Genomic DNA, 19,989 nt, shown 5'->3' on the forward strand with positions numbered 1-19,989 from the left:
GCTCGGAGGGGGTGGGGGAGCTGGGGAGGGCCCAGAGCACCGAGGGGGAGCCAGCAGTGAGTGCACTAGGGAGCCGCACACACACACACACACCGGCTCCGCAGCTTTGCGCACCCCTCTATCGGGAGCGGCTGAGTATCCGCCTGGCTCGTCTGCAGGGTTCCTCCCTGGTCTTCCGGAGATTCTGAAGCAGCTCTAGAAGAGTGAAGCCCATTTTTCTACTCCGTTTCTTTTTGTACTGTGGGGTCACCTTTCCGCTCTAGAAATTGCTTTTCTGACGCGGTTCCTACCCCAACTCTCGCCAAAGGGCCCTGATTCCCACCTCCCCAGTCTTAGCTTCTGACAAGCCTCCAAGAAACTGCGCTTTTTTTCTTTTGTAAGTGTTCTTTTGCCCTATGTTTGCCCCACCCCAAACGTCTTTTGACTAGACTGTGTCCTTGGAATAAAATGTTCCGAAATACCCTTTCATGAAAACTCCCTCGGATAGGAGGACCCTCACAGACCATGAACTGCAGAGATTATTCTGTTGACTTTGACCTTCACTCTAGCTGGTGCCCCGTGAGCTTTGGTGTGGGGGAAAGGAAGGTTAGGCCTTGAGTCAGGAGGCTGTGTTCCTGCGAAAGCCATTTACCTTCTGGGGCAGCTATGGCTTTGAATGTTTCAGAGAATCCCCTGAAAGTACCTTTGGCCCTGGGTTTCTGTACATTTTCTCCCTGCAGATTACCAAGTAAAAGTACCTTTTATCTTTTGTGTAGAAGTTGTCAGTAGAAGAAGCAAGAAATCTTTATTCCCAAATGTAAAGTCAATTTACCAAAAATTCTGCAATTTGGGGAAATTTTTTTTCTTACATTAGTAAAGTACCATTTCAACAAATTAAGTTTAAAAATTATCCCTCTAGGTGGCTTATTAACCAGACAAACAATAACAACAACAACAATGAGAAGGGGTCTTAGATCGATCACTGGGGCACTGCACTTTCCCCTTTGTAGTCCATACACAGATTAACCTTCCTTTGTTTGACTTGAAATGTAACCCCTTCCCTACCGCCAAATATTATTAAGGTTTAAAGTTTAGGCAGAAGCTAAGGTTTTAACGATGTGTCAGAGTGTGGAACCATCGACAGCTGGTAGAATACTTTCCATTTTGGTTACTGGAAACAAGTCATTAAATCTAATATCAATTTTAATAATTTCGCTTCAACAAAACTGTCAAATAATGAGATTCATGGAGTTTTTTCTAGTAGTTCTTCTGGAGAACTTGTGGAGAAAATTCATGAATCTTAGCAGTTAACGAAAAGTATATAGCTTTTCCATATATTGTAAAAAGCCATAGAATTATATAACTTCCCCACGGGGTTATTAAAACAAATTGCACTTTCTAACTTCTACAACCATAAATTATAGTGTAAAACATGTAGGTAAGCCATATATTTTAAATATTTTTAAAAGCTGTCTTATCATGGGCTTTGACTATTGAGAAAATAAAGTAATGTGAAATCCCTTTTCCCAAATGAGAATCAGTGAGTCAACAATTTGCAGTTTCCAGAAGGGATATCTCTTTTTCATGCTTGAACTACTAAAATAAGCAAATATCTTTGATGGAAAGTCTAACGTTACCAAATGTGTTCCAGAAGACTGTTGGTGTTAATGCAAAGCACGATTCCTTTAACTTCCATGGTAACTAATTTTGTCATTGTTTTTCAGTTGGAGATGCAGAGTATGAAAATAATTTTGCAAGACTTTTCCAGGTCATGAGGTGCTCTCTGAGAAATCTCTTCTGTTCCCTAAAGTAGTAAGTAACTCAACTGAAGCGAAGCAATAATTATTAAATGGGTCTCTAGTGGCCTAGAGGCATTAACACATTTTTTTTTCCTTTGAAGTTATTATGCAACTGAATGACTTTAGAGTGGTAGTTCTCCAAATGTGTGACTTTAGGCACTAGTTTGCCTAAATGCTGCTCTAGGAACTCATTCACTATAAAAATATTTTTTGAGCCACTTCTATATGCCCTGGCTGGCACTCTAGGAACAGTGGTGAAGAAAACAGATATATTTACCTGTCCTGATAGAAGTTACAGTTTGGTGAAGACGATAAATTAGTAACAAGTGCAAAAAGATTTATACAGATTTATTTACACAAAATAAATGTAAGTCGTGATGTCAATAGATTTTGAGATAAACAATAAGAGGAATCTCATTTTAGAGATCTACAATGTATGTTAATAAAGGCTCTGAAAATTCCTATAGTAAAAACATTTAACTTAACCTATTCCCCAAAACCCCAAATTTGTTTTGAACAAATTTGTTTGTAAGCAGCGCTTATAATAAAATAGAATAATTTTTGTGAAATGTTGCTTTGTTTTGAAACCAAAGAATTTAATAAACATAAAATTCTGTTAACATCCCCTTACATTTATTTGTCAATGTACATTCATATACTTCAATAGATTTATACATATAAATACAATCTGTTTGAAATAGACTGTGTTTGCATGTTTATAGCAGCACAATTCACAATTGCAAAAAATATGGAACCAGCCTAAATGCCCATCAACCGAGTGGATAAAGACAATGTAATATATATACACCACAGAATACTACTCAGCCATAAAAAGGAATGAAATAATGGCATTCTCAGCAACCTGGATGGAATTGGAGAAGATTATTCTAAGTGAAGTAACTCAGAGTGGAAAACCAAACATCATATGTTCTCATTCATAAGCTGGAGCTAAGCTATGAGGATGCAAAGGCGTCAGAATGGTATAATGGAGTTTGGAGACTCAGGGGGAAGTGGGGTGAGGGGTAAAATACTACATATTGAGTACAGTGTACACTACTCTGGTGATGGGTACACCAAAATATCAGAAATTACTAGAAAAGAATTTGTCCATGTAACAAAAAACCACGTGTTCCCCAGAAACTATTAAAATAAAAAATGAATTGTTTAAGTATGACAAAAAAAAGAAATACACTGTCTTTGAACACAAAATGATACAGAAGGATTTATAAATCTATTAAAATGCCAGAATGTACATCTGTACAAAACACATATTTATAATTAACATTATTTCATGAACATATTTCCAGAGATCAACCTGGTCTAAAGTCTTATAATTCTTAATGGCTATATAATTTATATATTGGTATAGACTAGTTTTCTTTTTCTTTTCTTTTCTTTCTTTTTTTCTTTCTTTTTTTTTTTTTTTTTTTTTTTTTTTTTTTTTTTTTTTTTTTTTTTTTTTTGAGACAGGGTCTGAATCTGTAATCTAAGCTAGAGTGCAGTGGCATGATCAAGGCTCACTGCAGCCTCAACCTCTTGAGCTCAAGTGGTTCTCCTGCCTCAGCCTTCCAGAAGCTGGACTACGGGCACACGCCACCATACCTGGCTAATTATTTATTACTTGTAGAGAGGGGATCTCCCTACGTTGCCCAGGCTGATCTTAAACTCCTAGGCTCAAGTGATCTTCCTACATCACCCATCCCCCTCACAAAGTGCTGGGATTACATGTGTGAGCCACTGTGTTTGACCTAGATTAGTTTTCTGAATCCTAAATTTTAGGAAAGTACATTTTCTGATTCTTTAACTATTATAAGTAACACCACTTTAACCTCCTTGAACAAATTACTCTTTGGGGTAATAAGTGATGGGAATATTTTCTTGGGATATATTTTTAAATGTGGGTTTCTTTAATTAAAAGAAATTTTATTTTTCTGTTTACATAGTCTCATATTTCTTTCCATAACAATTGAAAAATCATTATAAAAATATGGATGTACTTTTATCTTTTACATTCAGTATCTCATTGACACTGAATTTTATGATTTGTATTTGTTTAAGTTGATTAAGGAAGCTTCAAAATGTGTATAATTTCAATATATCCCTAGGAAATAGCAAAAATACCTGACTGGATAGCTTCGGTCATAAATCCATAAAGGGCATCAAAGCTATTTCCCTCCCAACGTACCTCTCTGCGAATTCTTCTAAACTAATTTTGTGGTAATTTAAAAAATTTATCTAAAGTTAAAGGAATTTTCAGAAAATTTCAGCTATAAGCATTGGCTCTAGATCTGCAGTTGGTATAGACCTGCAAAGTTGACTGACAACCAGTGTTAGAAAGAGGAACCAAAATTTGAATAGGAGCTCGGTGTAAGGATAGCTGTGTTTGGGGGATCCCTGTAGGAAGGGAAAACTTTTCAGGCATTTAAAAGAATATATCATGGCAGACTATCAGCAGGGCTTTGGATTTCTTCATAGCTTTGAAGTTAGCAAGAAAAAATGGAGACAGTCAATCTGACCCATGTGCTTCCAGCATTTGATGACCTGGGCTGAATTCATGGATATTGCCAGCGATAGATTTTAAAATTATAGAGTTTTTCTAATGATAATCAGACTCTCCTTAAATATAAACATATAATCATGTCCTAGTGTCAAAACATGTCTTCGTATTGATTTTTAAATCTTCAAACACTGGTCAAGCCCATTCCCTCACTCAAAGAGCACTCAGCTCCTTCTGTCTGTTGCTAAGGATTTCGTCTATGCATAGAACAGTGTTTACATTGTAGGTATTCTTGAGGATATTAGAGCTCTCTAGCAAATATTTAAAATGTCTATTTTCAAAAAACAAATTATAAAACATTATAATCTTAAACATTTCACCAAATTTGATTCTGGATCTCATGGATGACCACCTTATAACTGAGTACAACCATGCAATTTCAGAGCCCCTGTTTTTTGCATTTATCATTGCACTGGTGGTGTATTAACCTGTCACATCTTAATGAGAGAACTCTTTCAGCTGAATAAAAAGACAAATAACCGAATTACAAAATGGCCAAAGAATTTGAATACACATTTCTTCAAAGAAGATATGCATGGCTAATACACAAGTAAAAAGCTACTCAATATCCTTAATCCTTAGATAAATGCAAATCAAAACCACCTGAGATACCACTCACACCCACTGGGATGACTATAATCAGAAAATCAGTATCACAATATGAAGTCTTGGTGAGAAAGTGGAGAAATTAGTATCCTCATACATTGCTGGTGGGAGTGTAAAATGTGCAACTATTTTGGAAAACAGTTGGGCAATTTCACTCCTAGTTATATACCCAAGGGAACTGAAAACATTTTTACACAAAAACTTGCTCTCGAATATTCATCACAGCATTATTATAATAGCTCAAAGGTAGAAACAACCCAAATGTCCATGAATTGAATTGATTAAAGTATAAATGAAATGTATATGATCCCATCCACAAATGAAACATTATTCAGGTATAAAAAGGGATTCAGTGCTGGCATGGATTACAACATAAACCTTGAAAAATTATGCTAGGTGAAAGGTGCCAGACCCAAAGACCCACATATTTTATGATTCCATTTATATAAAATGTTCTGAATAGGAAAATCACCACAGAAAATAGTTGAATAATTGCCAACCTACTGACTGTTGGGGAAGAGTGTGGGGCATTGCTATAAAGGAATGCCTAGGCTGGGTAGTTTATGAAGAGAATAATTTTTTTGACTAGGTTCTACAGGATATACAAGAAGCATGGCCATGGTGCCAGCATCTGCTTCTGGTGAGGGCTTCAGGAAGCTTCCATTCATGGCAGAAGGCGAAGGGGAGCAGATTTCCCATGGCAAGAAAGAAGGAAAGAGAGGAGGGAGGTGCCAGGCTGTCTTAAACAACCAGTTCTCATGGGACGAAGAGTGAGAACTCACTGACTCCAATAAGAATGGCACCAAACCTTTCGGGGTCTGCCCCTCCACTAAAACACCTCCTACTAGGCCTCACCTCCAACACTGGGGATCAAATTTTAATATGAGATTTCGAAGGCAGGAATATCTAAACTATATTAACTGCTTAATGGGTGTGGGATTTCTTTTTGGTGTGATGAAAATATTCTGGAATTAGTGATGATGGCTGCACAAGTTTGTGAATATAGTAAAAGCCACTGAACTGTACTCTTCAAAAAGATAAATTGTGTAGTATGTGAATTAAATCCCAATAATAAAGAAAAATAGTAATCAGGAATTGTAAGAAAAAACTTGAGAGAACAGATGTAGACTTAATTTGTAACAAGCCATTCCCTTAAAATGAAGACCAAATGACATTAATTTGTGATGTACCAATATATATTTAGCAGTTGACAGAAGAGAAAAACAAGTGGTGGGAAAAATTAGTCACTATCCAGCTCATTTTAATTTATGTATGTTAAAGCCAGAAGATCTACAGTTAAAGTCAATACCATATTCACATTGCAAGGAGCAATTTCTGTAAAACAGTATCATTCTTCACATTTGCTTGTCAACTTTTCTGTGAAATCCAGCTCTGTTATCAGTTTTGAGACATTGGACAAGTTGTTTAACTTCTTCCAGTTTTTGGTTTCCTCATCTATTAAATGGCGATAATAATCATGTCCACCTCCTTGGGTTGTGAATATTAAGTAAGTTGATATATGCAAAGTGCCTAGATTTTATAATTTGACAATTTTGCAATTTGTTTTGGTTTTATAGTTGTGTGTAAGCGCTAATCATAAGAAATTTATAATTCATTTCATATTTGAACATATTTATGCAAATTTTAATTTAAAAATTTTAAGTCAACAGTGTAGTCACTGGGTTTTTTTCCCTTCTTTTTTCTTTAAAATGAGTCATATTTTATTCAAAGTTGGGAAACACTAGTCTACTATATATAGTATAAATATAAATACTATACTGTATAAATACTATACTGTATATAGTATAAATATAAATGTATACATATATAGTATAAACATATTTATACTATATATAGTGTATATAAATGTATAAATATATAGTATAAATCTAAATGTATAAATATGTATAAATGTATAAATATATAGTATACTATATATAGTATAAATATAAATGTATAAATACATAGTTACTTAAAAACACTGATCAGTTCTGTGATCAAAGTTCTACATATATAGTATACTATATATACATATATTATATATAGAGAGCATATATATGGAATACTATATATAGTATGTATAGTATAGTATATAGTATAGTATAGTGTATACTATATACTATTAAGTAAGTTGATATAGCAGTGGTGTGATCACACCTCACTGCAGCCTCAAACTCCCAAGCTTAAGCAATCCTCCCTCATCAGCCTCCCAAGTAGCTGCGACTACAGACACAAGCACTGCTTTATTCTTTTTAAAAAATCACAAATACATTACTTCATGGTTTCATACCATTTCATCACCTTTTTGATGCCCATTGTTAATACCTGATAAAAGAAACCAGCTTTAAGAAACAAATACAACTTCTGTTTCTAGAAACATAAATGTTTGATCTTCATGACTGTAAAGAAATCAGAGGATTAGTAATGGAGGAGATATTAAAGCAGGAGCTGATTTTAATCTCTCTTTTATTATCTTTTAAAATACATTTAACATAGTTAACTTATTTTAAAACAAATTTAAGTAAAACAGAAATGTCCTTTGAAACTTTGGAATTTTGTGACTCTAAATCCAACTATCTCTGAAAAAAGATTGCTGTTTATTTCTAAACAAATGTTACCAGAATTGATACAGGGTTTTTAAGCAACAAATTGCTTTATAGTACCAGTTTCATACAATACACCAAACTAATTTCTATCAGATATTTAAGTTTTAAAATTTCAAAGTCACATGGAAAAGAAAATCAGAAAAAGCAGAAATGAATGTTTGTCATATTGCTGGTGGACTACTTAAGCTTGAATAGATGACAGCAATCTCAAAGATAAAGATTTATAAATTTGACTAAATAAAATTTAAAGTTCTATTTATTTTTTCCAAAACATAAACTGAGTGAAAATGTTTACTCTAAACTTAATGAAAGATTAATGTCTTAAATATTTCAAAATACCTCACACAAATTCAGACAAGAAGCAACAGTTTATGCTTCAATAAATGGGCAAGAGAATTGAGCAAACATTTTAATAAAGAGGAAATAAAACTTTAATAAAAGAGACACTGGGATAGGTACTGTGTACAGACTTTCTATAGTCTTTTTATTTTTTCCTGTTTATTAATTTTGAACAATCAAGTATTTCTCTCTAAAAGTAAATCACCAAAGAATGTACCATTCAAAGGACTTTAAAATTTGTGGTGCATCTTAGTCAAGGCAAAAAGTAAGAGGTAGGTCATTGACTTAAAAGTGCCAAGAACAACATTCTCCTGTTCTTGTTTTTATTATACAATTACACAATAATTCCCATACTTTCCAATATTTGGTACGTATGCTTAGTCTTATTATCTTAATTCCTAGGTTATTTTACAGCAGTCACTTTACCCATTTTATGAACATCATCAATGTTCTGAGGCCTTCTTTTCCAGGATTATGTCATTTAGTTTTTTATTTCAAAATAACAACTAATAACTTTTACCCTTTGTTTTTTTTTCACACTATTAATTTATGTTTCAAATATTTATTGAGTGTTTGTGTGCCACTCTCTAAGGGACTGGGGACAGAACAACAAGCAATAAGACAAAAAATATCTCTGTCTTCATGAAGCTTACATTCTACTTAGGGCTGTCAATCATGTGCATCATGTTCTGCCCAAAGGTACCTGGCTGAGGAGTTGAATGGGGAGGGGGGCACTGGAGGTGAATAAAATTCATCTTTTACTCTGCTCCCACCCATGCCTTTTTCTTTGCACAAATGTAGTTGCTAACCAAATCCTGTTAGAGTGGGATGGGTGTGTGTGTGTGTTTGTGCAAACATGCACATGCCTGAATCATTTTCTAATTTGCACCAAGATGCCAAAGATGAGGCATCAATTCTATTGAAGAAAGACAGACAATACATAAGTTGTATAAATAAAAATATAAGCATGTTTGATGATAAATGCTACAGGAAAAATAAAGTAGGGAAGGGAAGTAAATAAGGAATGTGGCCAGGAATGGCCTTCAAGGTGACATTTTAGTGGGAAGTGAGAGATAAGTAGGTGAGCCATGTAGACAGCTAGGGGAAAATGTCCTAGTAGGTGTGAAATCAAGTGGAAAGACCCTGAGGCCAGACAGGAACTGTGTCCACAGAGCAGTCAGATTGTCTAGAAAAGACTGAATGAGACCAACTAGTGGGAGATGAGGTGAGAGAGCTTGGACAGAAGGTAGGATGTGGGGATGCAGTTGGGCTGAGATTGTTTAAGGTGTTGCAGGCTAAGTAAGGAATTTAAAAGAATGAGATGCGAAACCATGGAAGACTTTAAGTAGATGTGATAGGATTTGATTTACATTTTAACAGACTAACTGTGGCTACAGTGTGGTAAATAGATTGAAGGGAGACAAGGATGGAAGCAGGGAAACTAGTTAGGGGGCTATTGTAATAATGCACATGGAAGGTGAGAGTGGAACAGATGAAGTGAAGGGATGGCCTGCCCCTCCACACCTGTGGGTGTTTCTCGTTAGGTGGAACAAGGGACTTGAGAAAAGAAATGAGACACAGGGACAAAGTATAGAGAAAGAAAAGTGGACCCAGGGGACCGGCGCTCAGCTTACAGAGGACCCACACCCGGCACCGGTCTTTGAGTTCCCTTAGTATTTATTGATAATTATTTTTACCATCTTAAAGATAAGGGAGTGGCTGGACAATAGGATCATTGTAGGGAGGAAATCAGCAGTAAGACATATGAACAAAAATCCCTGTGACATGTATAAGTTTAAAGGAAAATGCTGTGCCTTGAGATGCATATGCAAACATCTCCATAAACCTTTTAGCAGCATTGCTTCAGCAAGTCCCACCTTATTCCTAAAGGCGGTTTTCTCCTTGCTCAGCAAACAGAGCATACAATCGGGTTTTACACGGAGATGTTCCATTGCCCAGGGAAGGGCAGGAGACAAATGCTTTTCTCTTACTTGAGATTAAGAGAATGGTGATGACCTTTAACCAGCAAGCAGCCTTTAGGCACTTGTTTAACAAAGACACATCCTGCACAGCCCAAAATCCATTAAATCTTGAGTCACCACAGCACACGTCTCTTGCAAGGACAAGGTTGGGGGTAGGGTCACAGATTAACAGCACCTCAAATTCAGAACAAAATGGAGTCTCTTATGTCTACTTCTTTCTATATAGACACAGTAACAGGCTGATCTCTCTTTCTTTTCCCCACATGAAGGTGGCAGGAGTGGAGTTGGGGAAATGTCGGATTCTCAAATGTATTCTAAAAGTAAAACCAACAGAACTTGATGGTAGATTGAATGTGGGGTCTGAGAAAAGAAAAGAGTCAAAGATAATGGCAAGATTTTAGGCCGGATTAACAGGAGGACTTGGAGTTGCCATTCACTGAGAAGGTAGAGATTGTGTCAAACAAATTAGGATGGCAAATAGATCAGGAATTCAGTTTTGGGAATGTTATGTTTGAGATGATAAGTGAAGAGTTGGATATTTGAGTCTGGGGTTCAGAGGAGAAGACTAGTCTAGAGATATTAATTGCAGTTATTGGCATATAAGATATACAAACCATGAAATCACCAATGGAATGAGAGTAGTTAGAAAAGAGGAGAACCCCTCTTTTGTTTGAAGGATTGAGTTTTGGAGTATTCCAGTGTTTGGTAGTGAGAGAGATAAGGAGTAAGGATAAAGGAAACTAAGAAGATGCCACTAATGAGGTAAGAGAAAAAGCAGGACAATTGAGTGTCCTGAAAGCCAAGTGAAAAGAATATTTCAAGGAAAGGGGAATAATCAGCTGTGTCAATACTTTTTATTTTTTCCTTTTTTTAGAAATGAGTTCTTACTATGTTGCCCAGTCAAGACTTGAAATGCTGGCCTCAAGTGAACCTCCCACCTCAGCCTCCTGAGTCGCTTGGCCTTTGAGTGATCAAGTAGAATGAGAAATGAGAACAAGATTTAAAATGTGCAGGTTGGTGGCCCAGTAGCACATCCCTATAATCCCAGTACTTTGGGTGGCTGAGGCGGGAGGATCACATGAGTCCAAGAGTTTGAGGCTGCAGCAGTGAGCTATGATTACACCACTGCACTTTGGCCTCAAAAAAAAAAAAAAAAAAAAAAAAAAGAAGAAGAACGTTATTGGTAACTTACCTGATAGGAATTAGTTCAGAGAATGGGAAAACAGAAACTGGAGACAACTCTTCTTAAGAGTTTTGTTGTAAGCTGAAGAAGAGGAATCGTGTGGTAGCTGAAGGAGAAGATAGAGTCCAGAAAAAAAGATATTTTAAAATGGAAAAGCAATCCTATATATGTATGGTTATGGGAATGATCCAGCAGAGATTGAAAGACTGATGATTTAAAAGAATAGAGAATTGAGCAAGGTCATTGGGTAGGCAAGAAGAGATGGTATTTAGTGGATAAATGGTGAAGCTGGCCTTGGCTAGGAGAATGAACAGTTTATCCTCAATAGAAGAAAGGGTTATAGATGGGTCCCTCATACAGTGAAGTGGCTAGATGTTGTGGGGGGCATGTGGAGGTTCTCTTCTTTTATCTCTATGAAATAAGATGCAAAGTTGTCTGCTGGGAGTGAGGAAAAAGAAGGGAAATTTAGGGAAAGAGGAAAGGCATAAAAAATGAAGTGAATAAAAATCAGTTAATAAGAAGGTGGAAATAGGCTGGGCACAGTGGCTCATGTTTGTAAACCCAGTGCTTTGGGTAGCCAAGATGGGGGGTTATTTGAAGCCAGGAGTTTGAGACCAGCCTGGGCAACACAGCAAGACCCCCTCGTCTCCACAAAAAATAAAACATTAGCTGGGTATGGTGGCACACAACAGTAGTCCTACCTGCTCAGGAGGCTGAAGCAGGAGGATTGCTTGAGCCTAGGAGTTCAAAGTTACAGTGAGCTATGATGGCGCCACTGCACTCCAGCTAGGGTGGCAGAAGAGACCCTATCTATCTAAAAAAAGAAAAAGAAGGTGGCAATAATCCAAATGTATCAGTAATCACCAGAAATATGAAAGGAATAAGCTATTCAGTTAAAAGAGAATTTTCAGACTACGTTAAAACAAATGCATACATATGCTATTTATAAAAGTTAAGCATAAAGCTCAAGAGCACAGAACAACTAAAAATTACAGATTCAAAAGAGAAACCAGGCCAATATCAACGAAAAGAAATACAATGTCAGTATATCACTATTGAGGTAAGTGAATAGCAGAGGAAGCCGGGGGTGAGGGGGACCTGTTGGATGTAGGCTAGCTTAAGGAGAGCATGCAAGATAATAAAAACAGAGGGCTGTGTGGTGGCTCACACCTGTAATCCCAGCACTTTGGGAGGCTGAGGTGGGTGGATCACTTGAGGTCAAGAGTTCGAGATCAGCCTGGCTAACATGGTGAAACCCAGTCTCTACTAAAAATACAAAAATTAACCAGGCACGGTGGCACATACCTATAGTACCAGCTACTCCAGAGGCTGAGTTAGGAGAATCGCTTGAACCTGGGAGGTAGAGGTTGCAGTGAGCTGAGATCGTACCATTGCACTCCAGCCTGGGCGAAGAGTGAGACTCCATCTCAAAACAAAAACAAAAGCAAAACATAAACAAAAGCAGAGCATACCAGATAAAAAGAGGCAAACAGTAAGCTGGCACAATAAGGGAAAGGCAAGGATAAGCAATTAGCCTACAAGAGATAAAGTAAGGTTAAGGTGCAATAAGGGAAAGGTAAGGATGAGCAATTGGTCACAGAAAAAATAGAGTAAGTTAGAGTAAAAAGACATATAAAAGGCCATGAAATGTAACAAATCGGGGCTGACACCAGTTGCGGGTCAGCCCAGTCCATTGACAATTGTACTGTGCTTAATAAATCTTTTGCTGTTGTGCTGTTTGTATGTCATGTCCAGTTCTTTGTTCAGTGAAGAACCTGGGACTTTGCAACATCAGCTGGTAACAGTATTTTTGGTAAGCTAGCCAGGAGGTAAGCGCCAATTTGGGGTTTTTATTTTTGGTTTTGCTTTCTGTTTCTTTCCTCTGATGGTGCTCTTTGGGGGCACAAGACGGGCAGTTAAGAGCCACTAGGGTGCCCCTCTGATGGAAGACTCGGGACAGGATAACCTGGTGGGGAATGGAGCAATTAGGCTTCACCAGGAGCAAGACAAATCCCTGTGCCTGTGAGATATTTGTGTGTGTGACAAGACATAATATTTTGGTTTTTGCTTTCATAATGTTGAAACAAGTAATTGGTGTACCACGACCCAAAGGACCAAGGCAATAGCTAAATAAGGAAAAAAAACCCTGCTTCTTTTGTGAGGGACCAGATCTGGATCATTTTAGTTTAGCAGACCTGGTGCTAAGAGAAAAATCCTGGTGGAAACTCTTGGATCACTGCACAAGTTGTGCAGCGGATCCATCCTGGTGGAGACTCTTGGATCATTGCATAAATTGTACAGTGGATCCATGGGGAAATCACTGCACATAGTTTATGTGGTCAGAGGGCATTCTCTTCCCTTATCAAGAGGCCAATTTTAACAAATTCAAGTTAGGCAGTCTGCAATTCCTTGCCCTTCAAACTACAGTTACCACAATAGTTAAGGAAACCATTTGGGAAAAAAAAAAAAAAACTATTTAGGGCAGCTGCAGGGATGCCAAAAGCCAAGGGCTGCACCTGCGGACTAAAGGGAAGCTTAATCATAGGTCACCAAGTATGCTGGAATCCTTCTTCAAGTGGTCCTGATGCCCATCTCAGGCCAGAGACATATGGCATGTCATGAAGAGGCCCAAGCAGGGGATGCCCTCTTGACCCTCAACCCCAGCATAGGCCCTTCCATGGGGGTACCCCAATGTATGGCCCTAGGCCAGAATGTTCTAAATTTCAAGTTTTCCTTGTTGTCTACAGATAGAAGATAAGAAACTCGGTTTCAGTCTCACCCGGCTTCCCCCTTGGCTGCATCCTCAATCACTGGGGGACGGTTCAATCCCAACAGATATCCCCAGAGCAAGTGCAAACCATATGTGGATTAGACCCACCCCACACCAAACAAATTTGTTCTTTTCTGGGGATGGCTGGATTTTGCAGAATATGAATTCCCAATTTTGGATTTATAGCAAAGCCCCTTTATGAAGTCATGCGGGGGCCAGAGAATGAGTCAATTGAATGCACACCAAAAATAAGGGAGGCCTTCACTAAGTTAAAACAAGCTGTCGGCAAGTCTCCTGCACTAGGCACCCCAGACTTCACTAAGCCTTTTTCTTTACATGTAGCTAAAAGGCAGTGTATGCTTTGGGAGGCCGAGGCGGTTGGATCACAAGATCAGGAGATCAAGACCATCCTAGCTAACACGGTGAAACCTTGTCCCTCCTAAAAATACAAAAAATTAGCCAGGCGAAGTGGTGGGCACCTGTAGTCCCAGCTACTGGGAAGGCCGAGGCAGGAGTATGGTGTGAATCCAGGAGGCGGAGCTTGCAGTGAGCCGAGATGGTGCCACTGCACTCCAGCCTGGGCGACAGAGCGAGACTCCATCTCAAAAAAAAAAAAAAAAAAAGATATAGTGGTGGGTTTCCTAACCATCAAATTAGGATTAGAACCTCGACCAATCTCTTACTTTTCAAAGAAATTGTACTGGGTGTCCTTGGGACGTCCAAGCTCCTTGTGGGCAATAGCAGTTACTGCTATTTTAGTAGAGGAAGCCACTGTGATTACTCTGGGTCAACCACTGGAAGTACTAACCCCATGCCAGCTTAAATCAATACTGGAGGCAAAAGAACACATTTGGATGACAGGAGAAAAGTTAACCAAATATCAGGCTATGTTTTTAAAATAATCCAGAAATTATCCTTAAAACTTGTAACACCCTGAATCCAGCTTCACTACCGCCCACAGACCCAATGATCATTCCTGCAAGCAGATAATTATACACACGTATGTGAGCTGGCCTGATCTAAAAGATCAGCCTCTCCCAGACCCTGAAGATGACTGGTTCACAGATGGCAGTAATTTTGTGTCAAATGGAGAATGCTAGACTGGGTATGCAATAGTAAATTACACCACCATATTGAGGCCCAGCTGCTGTCCCCAGGCACATCAGCATAAAAAGTTGAGACCATTGCTCTTACTTGGACTCCAATACTAGAAAAAGAGAAAAAGCTTAACATCTATTCAGTTTCCAAATATACATTCCTTGTGGTTCATGTTCATGCCACAATCTGGAAAGAAAAAGAATTACTAACTGGCAGGCATTCCCCCATAAAACATGGGGCTGAAATTCTTCAATTATTAGAAGTCATATATCTACCAAAAGCTATAGCTATAATTTATTGTAGGGGGCATGAGAAACACTTAAGCCCATAGTGCTGGAAAACAGGAAGGCTGATAAGAAAGCCAAAGTGGCAACCCTCAGAATACAATACCAACCAGTTTTAGCTTTGTTTCCTTATCCTAATTCCCCTGTAAAACCTAACTACACAGTACAAGAAAAACAACTAATCAAAAGAGCAAGGGGGTCAGAAACAAAGACTCTGGTGACATATATGGCCAAAATTGTATCTCCCTCAAGCAGCCCAGTAGAAAGCTATAAAAACCTTGCACGACTCCTTCCACAAGGGGAGGGATGCCATACTAGCCATGGTAAACAAACACTTTATCAGATATAATCTGGCGTCAGTGGCTAAGCTGATTGTCAAACCTGTTCACTGCGTGCATTTAACAACCCAGGAGATAAAATACATCTGTTAGTAGAACCCATCTATATGCAAAGTTTCAAGAAAAGGTACTCAAAAGGAGAGTTCCAAGACAGATGTAGACATCATAAATAATTCTCTGCTACAAGGGTCACCAGTATCTCAGAGGGAACCACAGCTGCCTCCACATAACTCTTCACCTAGCACATTGGAAGAAAAACCACAAGAGTCAACAGAAATTCTGCTGAGTCCTCTGCTCAATAGAAAGGTACCCCATACTCCACCCCCCAATCCTATTTCCTCTCAGAGAGGTGGCAGGGCCAGTGTGCCCAATGCTAGTCCAAGCCCCTTTTTAGGTAACGGATACAGAGCAATGTAAAGAAAAACTAGAGAGTTACTCTGAAAATCCTAAGAAGTTTGCAAATGGTTTTCAAACCTTGTCTTTGGGTTTTTGACCTTTCATGGAAGAATGAGAAAAGGAATGACTGAGGGAAGTCACCCAGGAAAAGGAGAAAAATCATGGCTATGTTTTACAGCTGGTTAAACTAACTGTACACTAACCTAGACCCAGCCTCTCAACAAGGGAAAGCACTTATAGCTCAGCACTTCATAAGTCAGTCTGCCCTTAATATTAGATGCAAGCTTCAAAAGTTGGAAATGGGGCCTCAGACATCTCAGACACAGCTTCTGGATACTGCTTTTACGGTATACAACAATCGTGACCTAGAGAAAGGGAGGGAAAATAAATGGCGAGCTGAAATTATGGCTGCTATCACTGGCAATGCCCTAAAGGCCCAAAAGATGTCAAAGGAAACCTGTGAGGGCCCAAAGGTAGTAACCCTTGCTTAAAGTGCAAAAAGAATAGACATTGGATGAAGGATTATATCCAGACCCCCACCAGGCCCCTGCCATCAGTGCAAAGATACCAGTCATGATCTCTGGCACTAGAGGATTGACTGCTCCACTCCCATATAGTGGCTTGGCCAGTCAGAACTCTAGCAATGCAAAGGGAGGAACTGGATGAAGACTGAAGGGGCCTAGGGTCTCCCTCACCACCCTTGGTCCAGGAATATCATAATTACCGTTGACGAACCCCAGGTAACTCTGGACAGCATGGACACCCAAATTCAGTTTCTTTTCGATACAGGGGCAAACTACTATGTCCTTACTGCTTATGCAGGAAAACTTTCCTCTCGGTCTATGAGTGTTATCAGAATGGAAGAAAAGCCACAAACTAGATATTTTACTCCTTCTCTGATTTGTCAATTTAAAACAAAGAACCCAAATATTTCAACAAGAATTTCTGGTAGTGCCAAGTTGCCCAGTTTCCCTGCTAGGAATGATATTATGGTCAAAATAGGGGTGCAACTGCAATTCAAAACCCAGTTAACAGATTCAGAAGAGGAAAGGAACCATGGGGTCTAGGGACCAAAACTGGAATTCTTGATAAAATGGAATATTATGACTTTGATATTCCGAAGTATGTTATGTCAATCTAATCACTCCCGTAACAGTGCTGATGAAGCACTGTTATAGCTCAGCACTTCATAAGTCAGTCTGCCCTTAATATTAGAAGCAAGCTTCAAAAGTTGAAAACGGGGCCTCAGACACCTCAGACACAGCTTCTGGATACTGCTTTTATGGTATACAACAATACTGACCTAGAGAAAGGGAAGGAAGGGAAGCATGGAGTCAAGGGGCCAAAACTGGAATTCTTGATAAAATGGAATATTATGACTTTGATATTCTAAAATATGTTATGTTAATCACTCCCGTAACAGTGCTGTTGAAGCACTGTTATAGCTCAGCACTTCATAAGTCAGTCTGCCCTTAATATTAGATGCAAGCTTCAAAAGTTGGAAATGGGGCCTTATGTGCAGATGACTGTTATTCAGCTATGAGGCTTAAGAACTTTGACCCTTGGGGAGAGCGGGATCCAAGCATACCAGCTAATAAATCTGGGATAAACACTAATAAGCCTCATGTAGTTCTACAAGGACCTACCACAGGGATTTCCCTGGTGGGAACAGCATTCTCTTTCCTGTGTGGAAACTAGGCCTATTTGCAACATGCCAGTAAAATAGAGAGTCCTGTGTGCTATTGTGGCAGCAGCTTCTGATGCACATTGCCCTATGCTTGCATTCCCTGAACTTCACACTTATCATTTTCCTTCTGCTCTTAATGGTTTTTATTCACTGGATTGTTTAATTCTGCATCTCTCTGGGAAGCATTGGAGGCCAGAAGCCTCCCAGTTTCTAGTCTTATTTAAAAAGAAAAGAATAATTTTAGGTAATTCAAGGGTTATCTAAAGGTCAACTCAAACTATGGACTAGAAATGGTTAATTATGAAGTAAGCTAGAAAGAAATCAGTAAGTAGGAAAAAGAGAGATATGAAAAAAGATGTAGATATGAAGATGTATTTTTTGGTAAGGAAGATTTAAAAAAAGAATAATTTTATATAATTTTATATAAAAAAGCATCTTGTGTGGTAAACTTTTGTCCTAAGGTAAAATGACCGATTATTTAAGAAAGAGAAGCGTTTAGGACAAGTCAGAAAATCCAAGCATATCATAGATGGTCTGTGCAAGTCATCATAAGGTTCATGAAGTGGACTTTATAAAAAGAATTTTGTAGGAGATTAAGTTGATTATTATTAAAAAGAGATTATTTATAATAATCTTTCTAAGATTGGTCCCCTATGTTAAAATAAAGTTTTCTTAAAGTATTGTTTTTCTCTCACTAAAATTGTGAAATATTTTACTTTTAATCTTAGGACCTGTTTCTTTTAAAAAAAAGTTCTCAATCATATCTCAAAAATTAAACTTTTGCTGTGTGTCACTGCTTTCAGTATTTTTTTTCCTCCCCTTGAGAAAGACCAAGAAATAACTCTTTCCTTCAGCTTTTTGGTTAGCTCCTGTAACTTTGCTCCTCTGGTTCTAACTGCATTGACAGGCTAAGGGAATAAGCTGGAGCCAGACAACCTGGCTCAAAAGCTTGCTATCTTATTTTAAAATTGGCTACCAACAATCATCTTGCCCATATGAGTTCCCCTGTTAGGCAGGGTCACCACTGAAAGCCAGCAGGAAGGTGGTGCAGGAGAAAGACCATCCCCCTTCAGCATCCCATCAGGATTTATGACACTCCCTGAGGTAACGTTGAATGCATGTTCTTAAATAAGAAACAGGGCAAGGATGCTCTCTATCACCATCACTGCTCAACATTGTACTTGTAGTCCTGGCTTGTGCAGTGAGGAAAGAAAAAGAAACAAAGTATAATGATTGAAAAGGAGGGGGAAACATTGTCATTCATAAATGAAATGACTTTACATAGAAAACCCAAGGGTCCACAGAAAAATTATGAGATTTAATAAGAGAATTTAACAAGATTGCTCAATTTAAAGCATTAACATAAATAAATTAATTGCATGTCAATACATCAGCTATGAGCAGTTTAATAAAGCAGTTAAGAAAGATACCATTTATTATGGCAATTGAAAATATCAAGTACCCATTAATAGATCTAACAAAAGATATGTAAGCACTTCATGGAGAAAAGTATAAACCATATGGAAAAAGACATTAAAGAATATCCAAATGTAAAGATCTTTCATAATCTTGGGTACAAAGACTCAGTATTGTGAAAATGCTGCTCTTTCCAAATATATCTAACAATTCAGGGTAGTTTCTGTCAAAATCCCATCAAGATGTTTTATGGAACTAGATACGTTAATTCAAAAATCAATATGGATGAGCAAGAGGTAAGAATAGTCACAAAATTCCCAGAGAAAAAGAGCAATATAATATGATTTGCCCTCCTAGATAACGAGTATAATTATATAGCTACAAAATTCTATATTATAGGGTTAGACAGACTAAAGGAACAGAATAGGTTGCATTAAAATTGATCCAGGCACAATAACATGCTGGCAAGAATGTGCGGAAAGGGGAACGCTCATAAACTGTTGGTGGGGATGCAAATTAGTATAGCCACTATGGAGAACAGCATGGGGGTTCCTCAGAAAACTAAAAATGGATTTACCATATGATCCAGCAGTTCCACTACTGGGTATATATCCAAAAGAAAGGAAATCAATATATAAAAGAGATAGGTACACTTCACTGTTTTTTGCTGCACCATTTACAATAGACACAATATGGAATCAGCCTAAATGTCCACTAATGTATAAATGGATAAAGAAATGTGTTATGTATACACTATGGATTATTATTCACACTCCTGTTATTTGCATCAACATGGATAGAACTGGAGGCCATTATGTTAAGTAAAATACAAATATCTCACATTCTCACTCATATGTGGGCACTAAAAATGTGAATTTCATGAAGTAGAAAGTAGACTGTGGGTTACCAGAGGTTAAGAAGAGGATGTGGGGGATGAAGAGGGAAAATA

Source organism: Piliocolobus tephrosceles, chromosome 8, assembly GCF_002776525.5.
Source record: "Piliocolobus tephrosceles isolate RC106 chromosome 8, ASM277652v3, whole genome shotgun sequence".
NCBI lineage: Eukaryota > Metazoa > Chordata > Mammalia > Primates > Cercopithecidae > Piliocolobus > Piliocolobus tephrosceles.